This window comes from Arachis ipaensis, chromosome B7 (assembly GCF_059453495.1).
Source record: "Arachis ipaensis isolate K30076 ecotype BB chromosome B7, ASM5945349v1, whole genome shotgun sequence".
Taxonomy (NCBI): domain Eukaryota; kingdom Viridiplantae; phylum Streptophyta; class Magnoliopsida; order Fabales; family Fabaceae; genus Arachis; species Arachis ipaensis.
The window spans coordinates 32,194,594-32,206,814 of NC_142442.1; the positions used below are offsets into that span (position 1 = coordinate 32,194,594).

The 12,221-nt window shown below is 35.9% G+C and overlaps 1 pseudogene; it reads right to left on the bottom strand.

Annotated features, from left to right (window-relative positions):
* Positions 1 to 2,850: 2,850 nt before the first annotated feature.
* LOC107606918 (uncharacterized) lies at positions 2,851 to 12,154 on the bottom strand (annotated as a pseudogene).
* Between the last annotated feature and the right edge of the window lie 67 nt (positions 12,155 to 12,221).

Genomic DNA, 12,221 nt, shown 5'->3' on the forward strand with positions numbered 1-12,221 from the left:
TTGGTTATGAGATTTTATCTTTTTGGGTTTTGAAATAAGGAACAAGTAATGTACATAACAAGGAAATAAAATAATAACTAGAAAAGTCTTAACAAGGATTGATAATTGGAATTCCTATCCCCATTATCATAGTCACTTGTGATAGTAATTGCCTTTTGCTCTCACTTAGTTAACCTCTAACAATTGAAGGTAAGTCAAGTGAGAAAATCAACTTGAATTCACAAGTCCTAATCAAAGACTAGAGTTAGTGAAGCTCAAGCCAACTAGCAAGTTTCAATCACCAACCAACAAGAGACTTATGATGATTCAAGAGTCTCCAATTAATCAATTCAAGCTAAGAGTATAAAAATCTAACTTAAAATCCTCCCAAGCATTTTATCAAACACTTGGAAGGCACAACATAAAAACATAGAAAACTAACAAGGAATATTAAATCTAAACAACCAATTGCAAACATCAATAATAACAAACGAAGAAAGGAACAATAATTGTGAAATACCTCAAATTGCATTAAATAGAAATTGAATCTAACATAAGAATTCATAAACTAAAATAGCAACATAAAGTAATCAACAAGGGAAATAAATAAACTAGAAAGCTAGAACAATTAAAAGTAGAAGAGAAACTAAATTAGACTAAGATAGAAATATGAAATTAAGAAGAATTAAAACTAAGAAACCTAAAACCTAGAGAGAGAAGAGAGCCTCTCTCTCTAGAAAACTACATCTAAAACCTAAAATTATGTGAATCAAAGTTGAATGATTGATTCCTTCACTCTGTAGTCTCTAATCAGTGTTTTCGGGCTTGAAACTGGGCCAAAAATAGCCTAGAAATTGCCCCTAGCGTTTTCTGATACGTGCAGCACGTGGCTCTGTCACGCGTACGCGTCGCCCACGCGTACGCATCGCTGAACTTTCACAAGGTCATGCGTACGCGTGATTCACGTGTATGCGTCATCTAACTGCATGGCAAATTACATATCATTTTGAAGCCTCGGATGTTAGCTTTCCAACGCAACTGGAACCGCCTCATTCGGACCTCTGTAGCTTAGGTTATGATCGATTTAGTGTGAGAATAGTGGATAAAATCCACTCAATTAAGCACAAGATAAACCCTAAAAAGGGGGTTTATCAGTAGGTCGAAGGAAATACCCCAGCTCATCTTCAATTCGGATAAAGGAAAAGGCTTCCTCATCCTCCAAATCATAATCTTCTTCTGGGTCACCTTCATATTCCCCCAGATATTCGGTTGGAAAGATCGAAATCGTTCCAATCATGTCATCATCCCCTTCATCAAAATATTCTTCGTCGACATCAACTTCTTTGTTTTTCTCGACCCCTGAGGATTGAGCTACTGCTTTTTCCTTTTCCATCTTTGCAGGAGACAGAATTCCTTTTGGACAAGTCCCTCCATCAGAAAAAAAGACAATCCGAGAATGCACGGAGGGCGTTGCCCCCTTGCTTACTTCTACATGGGGCTTTTTATTTTGATTGAAATTTCTCCTTCCCCCTCGACCTCTTGGATAACCTCTGGCTCTACCACGAAAGTGGGAATATTGGTTTCGAGGAGGTCCTCGATTTTCTCACTGTGGATTGCGTCGATAAAGGGCATCCCGCTTCTGGAACTCTTGACAGTTCCGAATCCATTGGACACCTATAGCCTGAGATCGGCTCAAAGGTGTAACCATATTTTGTTGAGAGGCCTTAGAGGTTTGACCTTCAACACGTCGAATCGGCTGCCTCTAGCATGCCTGTTCTTCTCTATGAGCTAATTCTTTCTTCATCCTCTCTTTTTCAAAAATCGCCGCCGCTTCAGCATCAAAAACGGCGTTACACCGTGGACACAGAGATACGTCCCGGTCTTTAATCTTTGGCTGCACTAGAAAGTCCAACAAACCATCTCCCGCATGGGGATACACCAATCGAACTTGTGACTGTGACTCAAAATCATCAAGAGCCATGTCAAAATCATAAGACATTCCTACCATGTTCACCCCGAAACACGGTTCGACGAAACTAGCCTCAGCATCGAAGGGATCAACATCAACCTTCATTTCTTTCTTTCCGTCATCGAATTTCAATTGTCCCTCCATTATTGTTTCCTGAATTAAGTCCCTGAGACGAATACAACTGTTAGTCGAATGACTTGTTGCTTGGTGAAATTTACAATAAATTTTTCCTTTCAAATATTTCACCGAAAGTAAAGTTCTACCCCAGGCAAAATTAACTGTTTATCTTTAAGCAACATATTGAAAATCTTATCAGATTTCGAAATATCAAAACTGTATTTCTTTCCACTTTTTAGTTTTGAATCATTCGAATTTTCATTACCAGGAAGCTTTTTAAATAAGGAACAGACATATGGAGGACCTTTCTTAAGTTCAGCCAAATTGACCTCTGTTTCAAACTCAAGTTCCTCTTCTGAGGACTCCATATTCACATAAGCAACTTTTTCTTTCCAAGTAAAAGGTTTACTCTTTAATCGTTGCTCACTCTTATGTTTCTCCTTCTCCTTTTTCATGAGTTCGGTTTGGCGAACCTTTTTCAGCCAGATGGGCTAGATCAGGGATATGCACATTAAGTAGCTTTCTACGCATATAAAATCTCAGCTCCATAGTAGCTATTTTCACTACTTTGCTCTCAGGTAATGAAATATAACATCTACTTCTAGCATTCTTGAAACGTATCATATAATCATCGAACACGGATTATAGTAAAAGGTAATAAAAGTTGCATGATCTAGCTTGTGTTCATCCTGTTTACACATTCAAAATTTCATACTTGGAAGATTTTGAACACAGAACCAATCTACCTAACACAGTACAAAAAAATTCAGCTATATACATCATCCTTAACTTTCATGTTGCTTTAGCATTTCAAGGGTAACACAATGCAAGTAATCGTCCCGACAACCAACGAAAATGCGGCCTCCAATCATTAACGGCGAAGAGAATATATCGCCGAGCAAGTCAAGCCTTGCAAATTCCTGCACATCAATTTTCTGTCAAATTGTGTCGTCAGAGGAATTCAGGTTCTCTCTAAGTAAGTGTATTCTTCCAGAACTTGAACAAATGCAGATTAACCTGAAAAGAAAAAAGGAAAAAACAAAATGCTTGAACTTTATGTATAAGATAAATTTACCTCTTTAATTTAGAAAAAACCAATTAGATTAACATGTCTGAGGAATGTGAGGCATCATCAGAGACTAGCTGCAAGTGCTCATCAACATAAGCAGATGAAGTTATTGGATCTCCAACATTGTGTTCCCATAATAAATCCCCATTCTCCTGGAGTTAATACAACATAAGTATAAAAGAAATATAGACCCAAAATCAATAATTTACATTGGTCTTTTTTACATGGAACTACATTTAGTAGAGCTAGTATTCATTGGTATTTAACTGAACATAAATGCAGCAATTGTAGTTCATGTCTTGTATTATTGTAAAATGATTTATTATTTTTGCTCAAAAATTGTCTTGAGAAACTTTTGGTTATAAACTGTATTATATCTAAAATAAGATAATCCAACTATAAACACTAAAACTACTATGAATACAACACAGTAAATTCACCTTTAAGTGATAGAGGGAGAAGGAGGTGGAGAAAAAATATGAAACAAGTTTATTGACTAGTTCTCACCGGTTTGAAAGAGTACACGCTTCCCTTTCTGGAGCATACTAGCACCTACAATGGAATAAACAAAACGATTACTAATATAGATAAACGTTTCAATGAATTTGTTTTGTCAAATTTTAGCAAATCGATGGTGGTTCGATATCTAGTGGTCTGGGAGCGAAACCTACTCCTCTGTGTAGGTACCAGTTTTCTAAAAGTGCATCAAAGCGTATGTCTTCGATTAGATGTGTATCGAGATGACAAATAAATAAAGGTTTGTAAAAGGATAAAGAAGTTTAAAACAAACAATTTCAAAAAGTAAATTGACTGAAATTGAAAGATTTTCTTTGAAAATAAAAGAAAGCAATAAAGTGTCTTCGAGTGAGTCAAAGGACTTTGACATGAAAATTAAAAGTGCAGAAATATAAATTGGACATTGAAATTAAATGGTACTTGGAAGATAAACTTGCTTGAAAAATAAAGTTTACAAAAAAATAAATTGAAAGAGTAAAACATGGAAGGAACCCTACAGAAAAGTAACTCAATCGCAGACTCAGGAATTCTTTGGGGATGTGAGTGTGCTTGAGTGTTTTCTGAGTTAAAGTTCCAACCCTTATTCCTTAAAACTTTCTAGTATTTATAATCTTCTTTTGTAACTGACAATTAATTACGGAATAACAATTTTGAATGCCTACACCTGGATAACCACTCCCGTTTCTTTGCCTGTAAATATTACCCATGATTTCCTCACGTGATGAAAGCATTTAACTTCTCCACTACCATAACTGCTCGATCCACCTATTCGAATATCTGGTTCGATTACTTATCTCGAATATCCGTCTAGTTGGACCCATCCAATTTAATGAAGCATTTCGAAATCGAACCCGTGTCGAGTTCCTCTTCGAATTGACCCACCTTAATCGAAAGTATTTCTTCGACTAACAAATTGCCCCCTTGGATTAATGTGTTTGCCTTAAAAAATATTAGAAGATAAAACACTTAATCCAAATTCAAATTTCAAACTATTAAATCAGTAATAATTACTATTTAACTTCCCATTAATACTGATCCACTCGACACGTTTCCCGAAATGTACGCTTTCTCTCTCCACCTCTTCGCCTTCTTCGGGAAGTTACCTTTTTTCACATTCCTTCTATAATAACGGGCACAACAACACTTCCTTTAAATTCAATATTTTCACTCTTGTTCAATTTTTCGAACTCTCTGAATTTCTTTCGCACCAGTTTTTCTTGCATAACCCTTAACCTTCAAAACTTCCTTTTCTAAGTTCTGCAATGGCTGCTTCCTCTTCTCACGCCGCTGCTCAAGACAAGGGTAAAGGTCTCGAAGTAGCACCACCAGCTCCACCAGCCCTCCATGTGCTAAATCAAGTCAATGATGAAGTCATTGATGACCCACAGCTTCAGGTTAATGATACTAGAATCTTGATCCCTTTTACAGTGAACGGAAATACACACTGTTTCTTTGGGCCTGTCGAATCCCTAGAAAGAGCGAATAAGAAATTACCTTTCTTTCCTAGCGCTCAAGGAGAAGACTTATTGATCAATCAAGCCATTGATATCTCTTTCTTCATTCATCAAAAAACCCTTCAAGAATAATCCAAAGATTAACCCTCGAGGTACTGACTTCACGGCCTAGTACCAACGCCTTGCTCCTTCAAAAAGCGCTGCCTGGGGGCTCTGGGGATCCAAGAATTCCTAAGGCTTTCTCACTTCTCACTTACAATACTCCCATGGATGATTGGAGCTGTGACTTGTTTTTGGAACAGGACGATCAACAACTTCCACCTTCCATGTGGAATGATTGGTATGTCTCTTTTGGATGTAGCCGCTATTACAGGGCTTCCAATAAACCCTCCTGACTGTACTTCTGACATGCAACCCAAACACCAATACACTATCTGATACGTGGTCAGGAGAGCATTTTCGTTATCTTAGAGCTAAGGGACGGAATGATAATCTTGTCATATTCAAGGATCTGAAATCTAGAAGAATTGTGCCATACCAGTCTTGGACATCTAGAAGACCAATAGTCCGTCTCAAAAACAGTGGTGCTGAAAGGACAACAATTCATAAAGGCCATTGGGCTAAGGCAAGACAACAAGAAGTCCAATAAAGCTTTTCAAATTCAATCAGAGGTATATTTTATTATTTATTTTTGAATTTTTATGCCTTTATTTTAAGTTTGTTTTGTTGTTAGAGTTTGTTGGGAGATTTGATTTACTTTTGATTTGTTTACTAGTATTTTTAGGAATTTTAAATTTAAGTCAAATCTGATCTAATCTAATAAGATCAAATCTGATTTGAATTTGTTATCATATCTTTAGGATTTTAAAATTTAAATCAAATCTGATCTAATCCAATAAGATCAAATCTGATTTAAATTAGTTATCTTATCTTATCCTTTAACTAGTTTGTTAGGAGTCTATTTAAACACCTTTGGTGAGACAATTTACATAACTTTTGATGAATAAAATTTTTTTAGTGCTTTATGCACGTTTTTTTTTAGTGTGATTAAGTGAGGTGAGTGATTTGCTTCGCTTGTTGCATGGAGAAAATTGAGTGATTCAATTTTCATCCCTCTGATCTAGGTTGTCAAGGACAAGTTCTTTGAAGGTCCAGTAGGGAATTCCTTCTGGTGACCTGGGTTGCTAAGAACAGGTGTCTTAGAGGTCTAGTAGGGAAAACTTTTTATCTATCTTTTATGTTTCCGCTGTGTTTCTTTATGCCAATAAATTCCTCTTCTTAATCCCATTCTTTTCTTGTCCCCCTTCCATTAAGATTTTATTACTTTAAATGTATTAAACCCCAACATAATTCATATCATAACCATTCCGACTTCTTTGCTTGTAAATATTACCCATAATTTCCTCACGTGATGAAATCATTTAACTTCTCCACTATCATAACTACTCGATCCACCTATTTGAATATCTGGTTCGATTACTTATCTCGAATATCCGTCTAGTTGGACCCATCCAATTTAATGAAGTGTTTTGAAATCGAACCCGTGTCGAGTTCCTCTTCAAATTGACCCACCTTAATCGAAAGTATTTCTTCGACTAACAGAATTACAAACAAAGACGGTAACAAATAAATTACCCTAAGCACTATAGCTATTATTCTAATTCTCACAATATTTTGTAGATCCCACCAAAAGGACATGAAGTGGTAAAGTGGAAGATATTGAATTCATGAAAATAAAATTGAGAATTAGCTAAGTAATAATCTAAGAGTATGACATACCTCATGAGGAAGCGTAGAAGGCATGCATGGCCCAGAAAATATAGGTCCATCAGTTGTTTGCTGAGCAAAAATTCACCACTAATGCAAGTTAAAATTACTTCCATAATCTTGTAACATAATTTAGGATTGTAAACATAAATGAAGTTTATACCTTCCAAACTGTGGATCCGTTTGGATCCAATGCAAGAACATGGCCATCTACTAAGCAACATATTACTGCAACAAACGGCAAAAGAAAAGGGGAACATCTGGTATTTAAAAAGACAAACAACATTATCAAAAGGAAGAAACAGTGAAACAATAAATACTAGTTCCGATTTCGGTGATGGACAGAGAACCAAAGACAGGACGTCAAACCTGGATTTAGTAAGGGAACATTTCAGTCTGAGTAGAACAAGCAATGAACTTCTACACGTGGCAGAAGTAACAGACTAATGCATGTCTAATTCTAATGTTCAATCAAAGGATTAATCTCCTGGTATATGCTAATCAAGTTCAATTCTTTCTTTCTTCTTTTTTTTTTATATTTTTTTTAGGTTAACTACCAAAAATGTCCTCGAATTATTTAAACGGCTAACAAAAATACATTCGAATTTTACTATCGAGAAAAATGCTTTCAAATAATTTAAAAACACAACAAAAATATCCAACAGTAAATATATATTTTCAAAAAATATCTTAGAGATTGAATTTTAATGCAATTTTTTGCAAGTATAATTATAAAAATAAGATATTATTATACTTAAAATTTGGTGATTTTTTGTTAAGTATATATTTTTTTATAATATTTTTGTTAACAACCAATAATACTTTTAAAAAATCACAAAACAATATATACTTAACAAAAAATCACAAAATTTTAAGAATAATAATATCTCATTTTTATAATCATGCTTGTAAAAAATCGCATCAAAATTAAATCTTTAATGTATTTTTTTGAGAAATACATATTTAATGTTAGTGTTTTTGTAAGATTATCTAACATTAGAGATTGAATTTTGATACAATTTTTTACAAACATGATTAGAAAAATAAGATATTATTATCTTTAAAATTTAGTAATTTTTCGTTAAATATATATTTTTTTGTAATTTTTTTGTTAACAACTAATAATGCTTTTAAAAAATCACAAAAAAATATATACTTAGAAAAAAAATCTCCAAATTTTAAGAATAATAATATCTCATTTTTTTAATTATGCTTACAAAAAATCACATTAAAATTCAATCTCTAAGGCATTTTTTGAAAATATATATTTACTGTTGGACTTTTTTGTTGCGTTTTTAAATTATTTAAAAGCATTTTTGTCTATAATAAAATTCGGATGCATTTTTTTGTTAGCATTTAAATAATTCGGGAGCATTTTTGGTGGTTAACCTTTTTTCCTTTTTTGTTCATATTCATTACTCATTAGTTAAACGTCCTGACTGAGCTTCTCCCACAAGGTCAAGGGACACAGTTCACCACTTAGCACAAGCAATTTCAGTGAACTTTGACCCCGCAGGCCAACATGAGTTTGTAATCCAGGAAGAATTGTCTACATTAGCGATGGAACAGCTGTAAGCCTATTAATACTATAAGCCTGAAGAAAATCTATTACAGAATATATGTTTTCTTTGAGAACACTGAAAGGAGGAATAACTAACATACAAGCCGTCAAAATAGCACTGAAAAATTCTTGCAGGTGATCAACGAAGCTGAGTGATGTTTTAAACAACAATGATTCCTGCCCATTCAGAGGATACAATCCTTGCATCCAGAAAAAGCGATTTGAAAGACCTAGGAAGAATATGAAACATACTGTGAGAATATATATTATAATAGATTAAAAAGCATATGGTTCAGATTCATTTTAAGAACATTATTTTCAGACAAATTTCATTTTAATGTTTCTCTGAATTTTCTTAGATCTTCGCTTTTGATTTATTTTCTAGCTGGCAGAGAAGGCAAACAAGGAAAGTAAAACAGCAACTACACAAACCATGTGAAACTATATTAAAGAAATCTTGCTTAGTGTACTACAATAGTCACAACAAACAATATTAACAACTTACCTTGTTCAGTGCCACACACTCCTTTCGGCTTTCCAGTTGAACCAGAAGTATACATTAAATAATAGAATGAACTCTTCTTTTCATTGGCACAAGGCCATAACAAATCTGTCAAATCACTATATTCTTGAAGGCGTTCTTCAATGGAGAAGCTTAAAACAGGACAACTTACTGACTTTACCAGCCAATGCGATTGATCAAGCTGGTCCAACTCACTACCAAATGAAGATTTGGAACCTATAATGAGATCAGCGCTTGAGGAAGCGACAATCGACAATAACCTTTCCTTCGGCCAATAAGGGTCCAAAGGCAAGAAAGCCTCCCCGCATCTCAATACAGAAAAAACAGCTACAATGTATTCCACAAGGTGGCATATATATTCCCACTATCTTTGGCCTATACTCTTCACTCGAGTCAACCACCGACTCTGAGCTAGACACATTAGTTTCCAAGTTTTTAGCTGCATAAATAGTTCCCTTTTCATGGTTAACCACATTGTCACTGTTGGGAATAATACACCATTTCCCCTTGAGAAAATACATTTCACAGAGAAATAAAATAGACACAATCACAACACAAGAATTTAACGTGGAAAACCCCAATTACTGGAGAAAAAAACCACGGCCGTTGTCAAATGACAACTAGAGAATATCACTATGTGAAAATTGTTACAACACATAGACTTCTTTTTCTCTAACACCGGCACCCCAGTACACCCACACTCTCAAAGAAAATATTTAACTACACCTCACAACACTCTCTTAATCAAAGAGTATAGAGGAAAAGAAAAGTCAGATACAAGCTTTAAGTGTTTCCGACTGGTGCAAAAAATATGGAGAACTTAGCCTCATATTTATAGCCTAAGCCACCCACTCCATTTGCTATCCTAAGCAATGTGGGACTAATTCAACCAAATCCTAACAATCTCCACCTTGATTGAAATAGTCACACATCTTCAGCTTCCATAGTCAACACCGACAATTCTTTGCTGCCATTGTCCATTGTCTATACCGACAATCATAGTTCAGAGAACTATCATACTCCACCATGAAAGTATACTCACTTGAAATTAGACCACTCCAAGTATTTCGCCTTGGTACAGATCGAAACCTTGCTGAAAATTCATGGTGCAACTTCCAAATTGGCTTTTCCTGGAAGTTCTTAGCCATCGACATAACTCCGCCACACACCTTGCATCTCAATGCCAACCAATGCCCGTGTGCAATTGTGGACCCGATTGCCACAACTTATCCTTATCCATGGCAGTGCGGCAATACCATGAGGATACTTCTTATCTTCTACACCTTGTGCAAACCTGATTGTATCAACACATCCTTGACTTGTATTTGCCACAAGCCAAAATTGATTCTTCCATCAAATTTCTCTATTTCAAGCTTCACATCACTTGAATATCCTGACATTGTTACAACTGTATACTGGAATAGTATAACTCAACCGTAGACTGTGCACTAGGAAGGGTCCCCAGGAAAGAGAGGTGGGTCACAATGGACACACTTAAATACCAAGTCTTTCCTTAGCCAGAACCTTTCCAAACTGCACTCTCACAGTGTCACACTGCCTTCCAGCAACAACAACAGCAACCAAAGATCAACCTCAAGCCACAGGACAAAATTCTTTTCTGATGTGGAAGGTCAGACTAAGCTGCAACCACAGAGCATACTAAGAATAAATCCCACCGAACCGAAGCTCTGATACCACATGTTGAGAATAATACACCATTCCCCCTTGAGAAAATACCTTTCACATAGAAATAAAATAGACACAATCACAACACAAGAATTTAACGTGGAAAACCCCAATTACTGGAGAAAAAAATCACGGCCGTTGTCAAATGACAACCAGAGAATATCACTATGTGAAAATTGTTACAACACATAGACTTCTTTTTCTCTAACACCGGCACCCCAGTACACCCACACTCTCAAAGCAAATATTTAACTACACCTCACAACACTCTCTTAATCAAAGAGTATAGAGGAAAAGAAAAGTCAGATACAAGCTTTAAGTGTTTCCGACTGGTGCAAAAAATATGGAGAACTTAGCCTCATATTTATAGCCTTGGCCACCCACTCCATTTGCTATCCTAAGAAATGTGGGACTAATTCAACCAAATCCTAACAGTCACCTGCAGCACAAACACCGGATGTCAATGCTGCATATCAAGCACATTCATTCCACACCCTAACACATGAACACTAAGGGATGCCTGGTTGAGAGTAAAAATAAGGAAGAAAATTTCATACATAAAACTCATTCATAAAAGTTTCCATGACATAACTGTCCGTGGTAGAGTGAAAATTTCACTCAAATTAGTTACTAATTTGATTTGATATGTTACCATGTAAGCATGTGTAAACATTTTATATTACTTAGCCTCCAAGCTCATCCAACCAAAACGTATAAGCAGCTTTACAACTAAAATTAATTTCTAATCACTTTAACTAAATAAAAATTAAATTAAAGGAACACTTCGCTCCATAAACCAAGTAAGCAACATTATCCAGCTCATAAATCGAATTCAAGTCATCGAAAGCTTGAGTAGAAAAGCAATCAAATGTGTGAAGTAATCCCAACCAACAATCTAACTAACTAACTAACCAACCAACCAACCAACCGAGTAACTGAATTTTGTGTTTTTGGAGTGAATAACGAACCTTGAGGTTTGGGCGTGATAAGGTGAGGGTCATCCGCACCAAGCAGGATAGAGCTTATACGAGAGGCGGGGAAATCAATGGCTTTCAAGAGATGAGAGTAAGTAAAGCAACGGTCACCGTTGTAGACCGGGGGAGAGAGTGACTCCACGCGCTGTTCTAAGAGCGTGGAGATATTGTCATGGTCGAAGTTTGGGGAGGCAGGAGTAGCAGGCGCGGAGCCAGATGAAATATTAGAGGGGGCTAAAAATATTTACACAATAAAATAAAATTAAAATAAAATTTTAAAGAAATTAAACTGAAATTTACATATAAAAAATTAAAATTTGGACAATTGCCCTTTTTTTATAGGTAGCTCCGCCCTGAAGAGGAGGAAAAGGATGAACAGTTTGGCGCAGGCGCGTGGAGAGGTGGGCGACGCCAGACGCGTGAATGACGGCGGTTTTGTTAGGATTGGCAGAAGCGACGCGGAAGAACTCGTGCGAGAGGCAGCAAAAGCGTGGTGTTTGTGTTTCTTCTTCTTCTTCTTCGGGGCTTTGAGCTTTCATGAGTTCGTCGGAAAAGCATGGTGCAAGAAATGATGCTTCTATCGCTTTGTAATTTATAATTTTGTGA